At 44.2% G+C, this 12,253-nt stretch overlaps 1 pseudogene; it reads left to right on the top strand.

Moving 5' to 3' along the window:
• The window catches only part of LOC141191715 (uncharacterized), a 46,115-nt pseudogene extending 34,467 nt beyond the window's left edge, over window positions 1-11,648 (top strand).
• Window positions 11,649-12,253: the final 605 nt, after the last annotated feature.

Raw genomic sequence — 12,253 nt, 5'->3', positions numbered from 1 at the left:
AGGAGATGTGGTGGCATGGCTCGAGCCCTGGTTTCATGGATTCACTCCACATCATAAATTACATTATGTTTTCAATCCTAAAGAATTCAGATTCCTGCACAATCTCTCCTGAAATGGGGGCACTAATACTTTCTCTACTCTTCTGGTCAGGACTCATCATACCTCCAATGGTCCACCATAAATGAGTGCATCTCCAGTTTAGTGTTGGATATCTCCCTTCATACATACGTTGGTGTTGGGGATGTAACATATATTTTTATTGTTATATTTTTTTTACATGTTCATTCTGTATGATAGTTTATTTGGGGTTGGATCGGCCTGCCTCACCTATGTGAGTCTTTAACTACCTAGTAGTTACAGTTACAGACTGAAGGTTTTTTTTTCTGAAGAAGACTGTTCAGCTTGATCGTTTCAGTCGGTGTTATTATCTGTAGTCACAGTTTTGCCCATCACCCTTTATTCTTCCTTAGGGATCTGGACTTACACAGATGCTCCTAGGCTTGGCCCATAGTGTTACTTGTTGTTCTGTGGAGTGAGATGGGAAGAAGAATAGTCAGGTAGCCAGAACCAGGAGGGCAGAGAAAGTACAAAATCAGAATACGGAAAAATAGTCAGTAAACGGGCCGAGGTCACAATGGAAAACAAATACACAAGCCGGGAGCTGAGCACAGAGGCCTGAACCAGAGGAGAACAAGGCTGGATCTGGAAGCTTCCGGCAATATGCTTCCAGCTTTAGTAGGGTGTGGTGATTTCCATATGGCTGAAGCAGGGAGCAGGTTACTGCAGCTGGACAGCACACACACCCATACCACCAGACTTAATGGTACTACTGGCTCCATGCAAACTAATCTAAGTGGCTGGACAGAGCCTATGCCGCCCAGAACTTTTGGTCCCGACGTCTTCTCAATCACCAGCGCCGCCTGCAGAATAAATAGGACAGCACCTGGTGACAGAAGCAGACGTCGCCGGAGCAGGTCCCAGAGGATATGGGACACACCACACCATACAAAATGTCAGAAAATCAGAGCAGTAGAAATTCCCATATATTGACTCCATTTTGAAAATGATGACCCTCAATTAATTAATCTTTAGAAGTTGTCACTACTTTGACTCCACAGTCACTTTCCGAAAATTAGCACACGGTAGATGTTTCAAAGTGAAAATTACTAATATGCCATTTTATTACCCAACACATAGTGCCCAGATTGTGCTCCAGGAGAGACACACTGTAAATGAAGTGGGTTCTTCTCACTATAGTAATGCCAAATACATGGATGATAAATGTGGTTTGGGCGCACTGCAAGGCTCAGAAGCGAGGGGGAGATTTGACTTTGGGAGAGCGAATATTGCTGGATTGGTTTATAGAAGCCATGTTGCTTTTCAAGAGCCTTTGAGCCACTAATAATGTAAAAATCTCTGTTTTTCCACTGACAAATGATGGACCTGAGTGGGGACTTGTTTTTTGTGAGATGAGTAGAAGTTTTTATTCGTATTTTTTTTGCCTATGTAACACCCCTTTAGGGCTACCACGGTACACTGGGTGTTATGGGGGGTCTCACCTCTCTAGGGCGCAGTGCCTCCACCCGAATCTTGATTGGAGCTCTCTCTCTGGGACTGCCGAAGGACTGTTATCTTCTGCCAGGGGCTGATTTGGGAAGCCCCTGCCACAGCTCAGTACACACTCACAGGGAACAGGAGTAAAACTGTTTAACAGGTTTATTACTATGCAGCAGAATTGAGGTGGGTTTAAAGGAATAACATACAATACAAGTAACAGTGCTCTATAAAAGTCATATACACATCACAATCTACTTCTACTCCGACCCTGCAAATATAACGTAGCAGGCTCTCCGAGTCCTTGATGTAACTTGCTTCAGAGGGTGACAAGACCATGCTCTCCAGCAGCGCGGGTATCTCAGAGGGGGCCGCCACACTCGGCAGCATAGAGGAATGCAGATCCACACCGCTCCATCTCTCACAGCAAGCTGCCACGCTCTTTTTTCTCTGAACTTTCACTTTCACCTCCTCCCAGCTCCCTCCTCCAAGTCCCTCATCATCCAATCCACTCTCTCTCCTTCTATCCTTCCAGGCTGTGTCATCTGACTGAAACAAGGGTCCCTGGGAATTGTAGTCCACTGCAGCTCAGGGGAAAAATGGTTAATGTCTGTAGGTCCCTGTTTAACAGCATCTGCAAAGCTCTTCTTAGTGTCTGTAAGTTCCAGTATACCAGTAGCTGCCCTAACAATTCCCTGTGCGGGTGTTACATTCTCCCCTGGTGAGTCATTGAAAGTGTCCCATCTCGACATGAGGACTCACCACCTGAAACATGAATGGGGGTTAAGGCATCCTGACTAACACCAAATTTACATGCACACAAACCACCACCTGGACACATGGGAAATACCAGGAAATAAGGCCAAACAGAATTTGAATTAGGGTGTATCAGCCTGGGGACCTCAGTGGTATGTCCCATTCTATCATAGGTCAGCATCATGGGTGGTCTAGTGTGCATGCAAATTTGGTGTTAGTCAGGATGCCTTAACCCCCATTCATGTTTCAGCTGGTGTCCAGAGAACCATCCGACCGTTTGAGACACACAGTGAGTGCCCTTCTGAGACTTGTGGTTCTACCAGCGCTATTTACAGTGAGTACACTACAACCCAGACTATTGACATGAATATTCATCTAAGTGCACCAACGGTTCTCATTTGCGCGCCAACATCCGCGGCAACTGGGCCCCAACGTTTGGACTGAGTTAAAACAAAAAGGGAAAACCTGCTACGTTATATTTGCAGGGTCGGAGTAGAAGTAGATTGTGATGTGTATATGACTTTTATAGAGCACTGTTACTTGTATTGTATGTTATTCCTTTAAACCCACCTCAATTCTGCTGCATAGCAATAAACCTGTTAAACGGTTTTACTCCTGTTCCCGGTGAGTGTGTAGTGAGCCTTGGCAGGGGCTTCCCGAATCAGCCCCTGGCAGAAGATAACAGTCCTTCTGCAGTCCCAGAGAGAGAGCTCCAATCAAGATTCGGGTGGAGGCACTGCGCCCTAGAGAGGTGAGACCCCCCATAACACCCAGTGTACCGTGGTAGCCCTAAAGGGGTGTTACAGTGGAGGCACTGCTGAGATCCAGAACTAACACAGGAGTATTTACTATGGAGACTTTAACAGAGCAAGAAGTGTATTTGTGGTGTGAGGAGATGGATGTTACAGCTAAACAAAGCTTTGCAGTGAGTGGTGAGCTCTGTAATGCGTCTGATGAAGAGATACTGAAAATAGTTAACCGACTCACTGAACTTGCCCACCCTAAAGTGGTCGACCGCAGGAAGGAAAAGGGGGGACAGTTACTCAGAGCCCTGATCTCAACCGGGCAGATCTTGAGGAAAAAATACTTCCCATCCATTGTAGCCATGTCCCCAGAGTATGGTCGACAATGGAAGATCACTTGGCCTACTGAGTCCAAAGTTGAGACCCAGCAACAGGAATCAACCACTCAACCTAGAAAGACTAGTATATGTCCGCCCTCTACTCCACTTAGAGCCAGTCCTGAAGAGACAGCGGCCCCTGCTGATGTGCTTATGACAGCTATGTAAAAGTTAGTTAGTCAGTTTGCAAAGATGCAGCCAGAAGGGAACTACCGTTGTCTAAGAACTTTCTCGGGTGCCCTCCCCACCCCTGCTGGAGAAGAAGGATATGATACTTAGAGGGATGTCACTTTACTGTGCTTAGAAGAGTGGCAGGGCACTGATGCCGTAAAGAAGCAGAGAATAGTAGAACGTTTGAAAGGTATTGCTATGGAAGTGGTGCAGGCTGCTTGGCGGAGCAAGCCACTAGCAACTTATCAAGATTATATGAGTGCTTTAGAAGATGCTTTTGGATCCCCTGAAGATGCTACTGATCTACTCTATAAACTCCGTACCACCTACCAACAGCCAGATGAGAAGATGCCCGACTATCTATACCGACTAGATAAGCTGGTTCATAGAATAGTATCTAAAGGTGGAGTCAGCCCTAAAGAAGATGATCAGTGTCGTCTGGAACAAGTACTCAGAGGAGCTCTCACTAATGATCCAATTGCACAGCAGATGAGGTCTTGTGATAGACAGAAGATTCCTGGTTCTTTTCATGAGTTGCTTAAGGAAGTTCGCAAGGAGGAGGTTATTTTGGCCGCAAGAGAGAAGACATCCTCTCGGGTGACTACTGTTGCCCTGAAGCCAGCAGCCGACTGCCGAGAGATGGAACTGTTGAAAGTCATCGAGAAACAGGGGGAGCAGATTACACAATTGTTAAGTGCCCAGGCCAAGACAATACAGTGGCTACAAAGTGCTGCGGAGGTAGCTGAGAAGCAAACACTGGCTTCAGGAAGTGAGAATGATGACCTCTGTAGAGTAGAGAGTAGGAAACCAGAAGGGTGCGTTGTCTGTGGGAGTCCAGGCCATATAGCTCGTCAGTGTCCTAAGACGTGGAGCTCAAAGAACTCTTCACATTTTCCCCATCACACTCAGAGGCAGTTTGGAAACGGGAAAAGGGGGCCAGTAGAACCCCATACTGAGCCCCCATCAGCAACTAAGACCTACTCTACCGCCCCATCCAATAGTGCCTCATCGAAAACACTGCCTGAAGGTTTAGTGGGACTTGCCCCACATGTCCCCGCATATATCAATGGTCAACCTTGTACAGTATTGCTGGATAGCGGGTCTCAAGTGTCCATCATCTTCGAAGGATGGTATAAGAGATATTTATCCAACGTGCCTCTGAAACCGTTGTCTGGACTCGTGGTGGGGGGACTGAGTGAGCACAGCTACCCCTACAGAGGGTACGTGTCCGTGACACTGCAATTTCCAAAGACTGTTGTTGAAGTGGATAAAGAGATACCCATCATAGCGCTAATCTACCCGGAGGCAGATGAGATGAGAGACCATCACCTGTCATAGTGGGAACAAATGCCAACATCTTCCGTACGATAGCTCAGTGGTGTTGGGAAGTTGGGGGAGAAAATTACTCGCAGACCCTATCCATCCACCCAGTCTGTCTGGAAGCCTATGTGAGAACGGAGGAGGAGAAGAGGGAACTACAGCCTGAAAGCTTTGACCCTTGTTTTGAAGGAAGTGAGCTGAAAGGAGAAGAGAGGGGGCTGGTCATCGACGGCATGATGATGCGGGGGGCAGCTTTCTCTTTAGGCGAATGGGACATGGACCTCGCCCAAGGAGTAGAGCATCGCATTCGGTTGAAGGATCAAAATCCTTTCCGAGAAAGATCCCGAAGATTGGATATCGAGGATGTCAGGCAGCATCTACGCGGTATGTTAGACACAGGAGTCATCATAGAGTCTAGTAGCCTCTATGCTTCCCCCTTCGTGATAGCTCGAAAAAAAAATGGAGCTATTCGGATGTGTGTGGATTATCGTACCTTGAACAAACGTACGGTCCCTGACCAGTACACTGTTCCCCGAATCGATGAAGCTTTGGATTTCCTGCAAGGGAGCCAATGGTTTTCTGTGTTAGATCTTCGGAGTGGCTACTATCAGATACCCATGTCAAAAGAAGATCAAGAGAAGACCGCTTTTTGTCTGGCCCATTGGGTTCTTCGAGTTTCAGAGACTGCCTCAAGGACTGACAGGTGCTCCGGCCACTTTTCAGAGATGTATGGACAAAATAGTGGGGGACCTGCACTTACGTGAGGTCCTGGTTTATCTAGATGATCTTATTGTTTTTGGGAAGACTCTGTAAGAACACAACCAGCGGTTGTTCAAGGTGCTGGATCAGTTGAAGGAGGCTGGGTTGAAGTTGTCCCTTGACAAGTGCCGGATTTGCCAGACGACTGTGAAATATGTGGGGCACATAATCAGCAGAGAAGGAATTTCCACCGACCCTGCCAACGTGGAGGCTGTTGTAAACTGGCCTAAGCCCACCAAACTGAGGGAGCTTAGGTCCTTTTTAGGATTTTGTGGATATTACCGAAGATTTGTACCCCAGTACTCTCAGATTGTGAAGCCGTTAACTGCCCTTACCCAGGGGTATCCCCCTTCTGGGAGGACAGCCCACTCCTCAAGGTCAGGAAAGAGAGTCTACTTCCGAGTTAATGAACTTTTTGGGAAAAGATGGACACCTGTATGCGATGAGGCATTCGAGAAACTGAAGTCATGTTTGACCCAAACTACAGTGTTGGCCTATGCAGACCCCAGTAAACCATATGTGTTACATGTAGATGTTTCTCTCGACGGACTAGGAAGGATTCTCTATCAGGACCATGATGGCTGTCTGTGTCCCGTTTACTACATTAGTCGAGGATTGACTCCCAGTGAACGCAACTACCCAGCTCACAAACTGGAGTTTCTGGCTTTGAAATGGGCTGTAGTGCACACGCTGCATGACTACCTCTATGGGGTACACTTCATGGTTCATACCGACACAATCCATTAACCTACGTGAGAACCACAGCAAAACTGGATGCCACGGGGTACTGGTGGCTTGCCGCACTCTCTTTGTACGATTTCAGCTTAAAATATCGACCAGGGATCAGACACACTCTCGGCTGCCTAGGGAACCCTTAAATGAGGAAGAAGAAGGAGGATGGATAGAGGTCCCTGCCCCTGAGGTGAAGACTCTGTGCCATAGACATCAAACTAATGCCCTCCCTATGCAGTGCTGTGCTAAATTCTTAGGAGTATCCAGTGAAGCGCTGCCGTTGTTGTACTGCCGAGTGACAAATGTAACCCCAGACTCTCTCCCTCAACTGACTCGTAATCAAGTCAGAAAGGCGCAGCAGGAGGATTGGTCGGTGGGGGTAGTCCAATGGTGGGTTAAGAGGGGCTGGAGGCCCGAAAAGAATGCATTAAGAACAGAGGAATCTGTCCTGCTGACTCGGCAGCTAGAGTTCCTAGTAGTAAGAAATGGATTACTATACCGAGAGGCAAAGCGCCAGAAGGGAGGAGTCCGCAGACAGCTGGTGTTACACCTATATAACATTGTTTGGCTTTTTATTCCATATTTGGGAGACTGAATGAACAAACAGTTGAACATCACGCTCTACTTGGTCTTGCTATGAAGTTTTCTATTACACTGTGAACTGTAATTTTCTTGGTGAATAATTCAATATTTTTTACATGAGTTGCTATTTTACAGTTTAAGTAGAAATGTTAAAAAATATATAATTCAAGAATATTTTATTCAAAAATAATTATTGGTTTTATTCTTGGCAGATGACTGTACCAGGAGATCAGACGGACAGCTGACATCTTCAATTTTTAAATCAGACGATCTTGAGATCCCAGAGGATACAATTGAAGTGAATGCTATTACTCCAGATCTACCATCATCCCTTCACAGGAAAGATCTTTCACCTGATCCTTTGAAACAGGTTCTGTCTTCTGATTCATTACCGACTACTAAGGAAAATCAAAGTCACAAAATAAGCATTAAAAAACGAATTGCTCCTAATTCAAAGAAGCCATTTTCACTTTCAGAATGTGGAAAATGTTTTAACCAGAAATCAGCTTTGCTTAAGCACCAGAGAACTCACACAGGGGAGAAGCCTTTTTCTTGTTCAGAATGTGGGAAATGTTTTAACCGTAAATCAATTCTTGATAGCCACCAGAGAACCCACACAGGGGAGAAACCTTTTTCCTGTTTAGAATGTGGAAAATGTTTTAACCAGAAATCAGGTTTGGTTAAGCACCAGAGAACTCACACAGGGGAGAAACCCTTTTCCTGTTTAGAATGTGGAAAATGTTTTAACCAGAAATCAGCTTTGCTTAAGCACCAGAGAACTCACACAGGGGAGAAGCCTTTTTCCTGTTCAGAATGTGGGAAATGTTTTACCCGTAAAGCAATTCTTGATAGCCACCAGAGAACCCACACAGGGGAGAAGCCTTTTTCCTGTTTAGAATGTGGAGAATGTTTTAACCAGAAATCAGGTTTGGTTAAGCACCAGAGAACTCACACAGGGGAGAAACCCTTTTCCTGTTCAGAATGTGGGAAATGTTTTAACCGTAAAGAGATTCTTGATAGCCACCAGAGAACTCACACAAGGGAGAAACCTTTTTCCTGTTATGAATGTGGGAAATGTTTTAACCGCAAAGCGATTCTTCATAGCCACCAGAGAACTCACACGGGGGAGAAGCCTTTTTCATGTTCAGAGTGTGGGAAATGTTTTAACCAGAAATCAGATTTGGTCTATCACCAGAGAAATCACACAGGGGAGAGGCCTTTTTCCTGTTCAGAATGTGGAAAATGTTTTAAACAGAAATCAGATTTGGGTAAGCACCAGAGAACTCACACAGGGGAGAAACCTTTTTCCTGTTCAGAATGTGGAAAATGTTTTAACCAGAAATCAAATCTGGTTAATCACCAGAGAATTCACACAGGGGAGAAGCCTTTTTCCTGTTCAGAATGTGGGAAATGTTTTAACCAGAAATCAGATGTTGTTATACACCAGAGAACCCACACAGGGGAGAAGCCTTTTTCCTGTTCAGAATGTGGAAAATGTTTTGTGAAGAAATCCTCACTTCTTAGTCACGAAAGTACTCACACAGGTGAGAAGCCATTTTCATGTTCTTAATGTGGGAAATGTTTTACACAGAAATCAACTCTTAATAAACTTCAGGGAAGTCACACAGGGGAGAAGCCTATTTAAATGCTAACCGAAAATTGTATCTTCTTAAAGGGGTTTTCCACTTCTATTGGTACAACTGTTATGATCTGCAACATAAACTAGGGTAAGATGGGGAGAGCTATCCCTACAGTAAGACTAAGCTGAGTCCCTACGTTGTAGCGGGCAACCTGCCTTCGTCCTCGGCTAGTCTGAACGGAGACCTATGGAGAAAGGGAGGGGTCCCTAAAAGAACTAAGGACTGGGACAAAAATGGGACACCTCCTAACAGAAGTTGTTGCAGAGCAAAGGATAGACTGACAAAAGTACTAGAGGTCCCAGAGGACCAAGCAAACTAGAGATAGATAGGCACAAAGGCACCTGGCTAGAGAGACAGTCAAAACAACACTGAAGTCCAGCAAAGCCAGAAGGGCGGAGCTGGAGTATATAGGAAGATGGTCACGTGACCGCAAAACACAAGATAGAAACAAAAACAAACAGGAGGGTTCTAACAACAACTCCTTCTCATTCCTCATGTTTGGCCTTGTTAAAATAAAAACACTCATACGCACCTCCCGTTGTGGCGCCGTTCCATTGGTGTCACAACTCGCGTTTCTGGGGCTCACATAAGGTTATTACATCACACAATCCTGCTCCCAATCAACTCCGCCTTCGGACGTATTGAAAATCAACAGGAAAGACATGGCCTGGACATAGCAATGAGAGCACTCTCTTCAGACCGTGTTCCTGGGGGAATTATAAGCAATTTCCGGCCTTAAACATGACGGCCGATATGGGAAAGAAAGACGAGATTGGAGGTTAATCTGAGGTCCTCCACCTCGGTCAGCATGTCTGATATGCAGTGTTTCTTATCGAAAGTCTTATCATCCTGCTCTGGAGCCATTACTGCCTCATCTCAGCTTGGAAAAAGAAGCAGTATTAACCCTCATGATGCCAGACAGCTCAAGCCTGTAAGTCCTGCACCAACTTCTCTCTTAATGTAGGCCTCACAAGAAAACATCTCCACAAATCTCCCAGTATTCTCACCAAAGCCCACATACTGAGCAGTGCTTGCTGCACAGGAAAATATACTCCCCCAGCCACAGGGATTTTAATATGAGGAAAGCCATAATTGACTTGTATTTCATATTGCGTCTATCCCTAATAAACAAGAGAGAGAGCAAAATATACAAAGGCTGAAGACCACGTACAAAACTGAAATACGTCCCCTCACTTCTAGCCTATCACAGCTTACTGACAAGGTACAGAGATAAGAGGATGATGTCCTACAAGTTGTGGCCATCAAAATGCTGAGAAACAAACACTGGATCTTCACAGCCAGCAAATAAACAGTCTCTTTAATATCACTTATGACCAAGAAAATCACAATAATATCCTGAAATCATCAATGCACAAGCGATCAGGCCAACACTGTGGACATTGTTCAATTATATCCTTGGTGACCCTATTGATAAAGAGCTGGAGATCGACAGGGCGCACCGTACATTAGGCAATCATGGCCCAGATCCTGAGCGTCCAAGGGACATTATTGGTCACATACATTTTTCCAATGTGAAAGAGGCCGTTGTGAGAAAAGCAGGGGATTTGGGTCCTGGTGATTTCAATGGAAAACGCATACAATTGCTCACAGATCTATCCTGAATGGCACTTGCTCAAAGAAGGGTATTGAAACCAGTACTTGATGCTCTCTGGGAAAATGGTCTGATGTGCTCCTGTGGTACCTTTCCAGCTGCAAGTCCGAAAAAAATGAATATTGTATATTTTGAAAGATCAAAGCGACATGAGACCATTCTGTGATGTCCTGGACATTCCCAGAATCCATATATCTGACTGGCCACCTTCTCCACCATTGCCACAGAGTTTCGGCACCTCACAGAAGGCTTTCAATGGATCAGGAATTTGATGGTGATGCATCCAGACGGGAAAGGAACCTGCCAATCATATCAGCTCCTGAAATGAATCTTGTTTTCCCTGATGAGACAGTTTGCAGATGCTTACTTATTTTTTTAAGCTTATAATAAGATATATCTAAATAGAGTTTTAGGTGCCACTCTTCCACTATACAGAATGTCTCAGTTCATATCTTAGAACGGGATTTAATTTTTGTTCACATTATATTATTGTAATATCAGGCTGTATTACTTTGCTCGCTATATATTCTATGGTTCCCCCTAATAGGAACCCTAGGACTAAAGGTTTGACTTACGCCTGTAAAGACAACCCTCAGTTAGGGACTTGCATTGGGATCTGCTTGTTTCGTAATTTCCTAGTGTTCGATATATTCATAATCTATACCTCTTGGCCACTGAGAGGTAGACGTTACTATCTACCATCTATACCTCCTCTTTGCTCTTAGTCTTTCTCTCCTCCCCTCCTCCTTTTTTTTCATATAATATGACACAACACAGAACTCGTTCATTGAATGTCAGAGGACTTAATGTTCGAGAGAAAGGAGCTCAAGTGTTTTATCATATGAATAAACAACACGTTCATTTTCTCTTTCTTCAGGAGACCCACTTTAGAGGCGATCATATACTGTACCTCAGATTACTAACAGATATTATTCATCTTGGCGTCACAGTACAAATGCTATTTTGAAGTCTAAGGTGCGGAGTATAGGCCGACACAGATCACTGCAGCATACTATTGTAGCAAAAAAGAAGCAAGACAAAAATATATCTCATACCCTACCATAATTATATATAAATGTAAAGCAAAATTGCATAATAAATATAGGGTACTTAGTGAACTATTTTTGATCAAAAAAAGTATACAAGCCGTCCCACCAGCGGCAAGGTGACCCTAAATTGGGACGGTACCTATACTGCCTATATTAAAAACCTTACTGTATATCAAAGTTGAAGTAATGCATATAAAAGGGTAGACAAATAGGACCGGGTCCCAACTCCAGACCACCTAGGCCCGTGGTAAGCTACATATATACCAATCAGCTCAACAAAGGGCATGCCACACCCTTAAATTGCACAGAATGCAAACAAGTCAAAAAAACAGACAATGTGAACTGAGGTCTAAGATGGCAGACATACAAGAAACAGAGGCATGTTCACACTAGCAAAAAAGAAGCAAGACAAAAATATATCTCATACCCTACCATAATTATATATAAATGTAAAGCAAAATTGCATAATAAATATAGGGTACTTAGTGAACTATTTTTGATCAAAAAAAGTATACAAGCCGTCCCACCAGCGGCAAGGTGACCCTAAATTGGGACGGTACCTATACTGCCTATATTAAAAACCTTACTGTATATCAAAGTTGAAGTAATGCATATAAAAGGGTAGACAAATAGGACCGGTCCTATTTGTCTACCCTTTTATATGCATTACTTCAACTTTTTGATCAAAAATAGTTCACTAAGTACCCTATATTTATTATGCAATTTTGCTTTACATTTATATATAATTATGGTAGGGTATGAGATATATTTTTGTCTTGCTTCTTTTTTGCTAGTGTGAACATGCCTCTGTTTCTTGTATGTCTGCCATCTTAGACCTCAGTTCACATTGTCTGGTTTCTCGCATACTATTGTAGAAACACTGTCTGACACGGAGAGGATGTAGGTGTTTAAGATCTCCATCTATTCCAACATTTTGACTTTGGCAAACTTCTGTCTC

Source organism: Phyllobates terribilis, unplaced genomic scaffold, assembly GCF_046119375.1.
Source record: "Phyllobates terribilis strain yellow unplaced genomic scaffold, ASM4611937v1 Scaffold_51__1_contigs__length_9155689, whole genome shotgun sequence".
NCBI lineage: Eukaryota > Metazoa > Chordata > Amphibia > Anura > Dendrobatidae > Phyllobates > Phyllobates terribilis.
This window is presented reverse-complemented; position numbering and strand designations above follow the sequence as displayed.